Source organism: Macadamia integrifolia, unplaced genomic scaffold (genome assembly GCF_013358625.1).
Source record: "Macadamia integrifolia cultivar HAES 741 unplaced genomic scaffold, SCU_Mint_v3 scaffold2557, whole genome shotgun sequence".
Classification (NCBI taxonomy): Eukaryota; Viridiplantae; Streptophyta; class Magnoliopsida; order Proteales; family Proteaceae; genus Macadamia; species Macadamia integrifolia.
This window is the reverse complement of record NW_024868794.1, coordinates 1-2,814: the sequence shown is the minus strand read 5'-3', so window position 1 is coordinate 2,814 and position 2,814 is coordinate 1.

Genomic DNA, 2,814 nt, shown 5'->3' with positions numbered 1-2,814 from the left:
AAAAAAAAAAAAAAAAAAAAAAAGGGAAGCCTACTGCGTGCAATCTCAGAATTTCAAAGTTGGTTGTATATATATCCAGCTTCAATCTGAATTTTAAGTTGTCGACATGCATATCTTAGTTGATATATGAGGTTGCTTTAATCAATCAATATTGTTGCAAGTCCATCAGTTAATTGAAGAACCTTTTATATATTGATGTCCCTACTGTTGCCATGGACATGCATGCTGTCTTGCTGCTACTGTGATTGATGAGGTTATAGATGTTGTTACAATTGAAGTGTTGCAATTACATTCATTTGTTAATTTGGATCTGTGAAGGAGGTCACTGGTTGTTGTTTGCAGTTGCTTGGTGATTTGAAGAAACACATCTTATCTGAGAAGATTTTCATCGTCTGTAGCAACAAAATCAGTGGGTGCATTATTTGTTTAAATTTTTAGTTATCTGTCATTGAATGTAAGTCTATTCTTGGGTTGTGGTAGACTTGATGTTTTAGCGTTTTTCATTGTAAACCTTTGCTTATTGGTGATTGTTTGTAAACCCTATTGCGTGGGTGCACGACAAGCGTAGTTGGGTTTGTAGCTCCAAATATAGTGGGTACTGGGTTAAATCTTGTAAGGGGGTCAGTGCTCCTGTGACGTGGCCGCGTGGGTGTGATACAAATTGGGGCTCGTTCTCTTGATTGTGGGTGCTGTTGAATTACTGAGGCTGGATTTGAGTTGTAGATAAACGATCATTTGCATCGTGGATGTAGGCACATTGCCTAACCACGTATCTCTTTGTGTTGTGGTTTGCTAGAGGAATAGAATGCCCTGGTAAGTTAAGTTTAACAAGTTATTTTGTTATTTAAAATTTGCTGCAAACTCTTAATATCGGAATTATCATCGTGCAGTTGATGACTGGCTCAACTATGGGATTAGTGCTCCAAACTTGGGGCTGATTGCAATTCCAGTGTTATTCCTAACGGCATCCTCTAATCGCTGCAAACGTAACTACAATACATTTGGTTGATACATACCAAACCCCGTAATCATTTTAGTTATGCAAAACTAGAAAATTCAGTTTATGCCATTATAATATGAAGTTAAAGATAAAATATAGAGTTGGAGAGAGCATGGGATCACATAGATTTCACACCAATCGATATCAGACACATACTTGACAAAGAAGATCCCGTAAGAACATAGATTGAGGACACTAATAGGGTATTTGGTGATAAATTAGTCGAGTGAGGATTGGTAAGAAACCACACCTGATCCATATTTAGAGAACTTCATTTGAGAACTAAATCTGTGGAACTAATTGTTGATGATGATGATGACGACGACGATGCTGATGATGATGATGGTGTTGATGATGTTGGTGGTGGTGGTGGTGGTGGTGATGTGGTTTCACAATCTTACAAAGGGTTGTTGTTCACATGTGAGGCAGGGTATACACATGCAACCTACGATATGGATCATGGTGCTCACCTGCGACCAAAGTCTTATAGTCAGAAGGGTAAGCATTCCCCTAATCCAAATGATAGTCATGTGCTTATATGGAGCATAGAGACACTGAGTATGAATTTGGATCATGTTGGTGCTTCATTAGGCCATGGACAATATATATCTTCAAGTGCTTCTTTAGGCCATGGATATGGGGCTTCTTTGGGTCATGGAAGTTTTAGACATGGTTAAGCACAACCACAACTCGGTAGATTACCATCATTGAGCATTCCAAACCATTACACAAGATTCTACTATAAGTGGGACTCCCATTATGATAGATATTTCAATTGGGGTCAATATTGTGCCTATGTTCGGCAAGTGTACAACATCATCCTAGTCACTCCTATTCTTGAAGAACCTCCCAACAAGGCAACAATGACTTTGAACCACCACAACACTCTTCCTGGGGCTCATGGAAATAGCAATAGAATATTTCTAAATGTAAGAAACCTCATCCCCTATAAAATGCACTTGTCTCTCAATATTGTGTTCTATATTTAGTGTTTATGTATGATACATGTTATATATTGCTTATTTATACTTTTTTTTTAATGCAAAATTGTATTTCCATGAGTATCTTGACTATTTATGTGCATATATTTAGTGTATCCTGCATTTCTCTAATGTGATACGATACATCTTATAAAATGACCTAAAACCAATATGGCGTCTGATATCAATACTTGAATCCTTGAGTGATACATCCAACTATGGGAAATGACTGACTTTGATTTGAAATAATCTTTACAAATCAATAACGTCCTGTCTCATACTCAAGCATAATGGTGCAACCCTAGTTTTTTTAGTACACTGATTCGCCCCACCCTCAGTGTCAGCCAGAAATCAATATGTTGCCTTTGCTGGAATACTCCCGAAGATGTGGATCACCTATTTTTCACTTGTCCTTTCTCTTCGGCTGTTTGGTATGGCTTCCTTGCCAAATACTGGCTTAGTAGAAGTGTATCCTTCTGTTCGACAAAGAGTGGATTTGGGTTGACGTTTCTATCTCAAGGAAGTCTTGTTGTGACACGATTGGTAAATTGGCTTTTTGTGCAACCATCTTCCATATTTGGTTTGAACACAACCTTCGTCGATGGACTTCTAAATTTAGGACTCTCTCTCAGGTTTGGAACTCTGTCCTCTTTGAAGTTAAAGCCAAATTCTTGAGCTTTCCAGATCATTGTATAGATTCTCCTAGAAATAGGATTATTGTACATTCTTGCGATCTTCCCCCTTCTCCCTCCTTATAAGGCTGAGCTTGCTTCTTTTTGTTGTTTTCTTTCTCTTGGGTATTAAATTCCTTATTCAACCAAAAAAAAAAAAAAA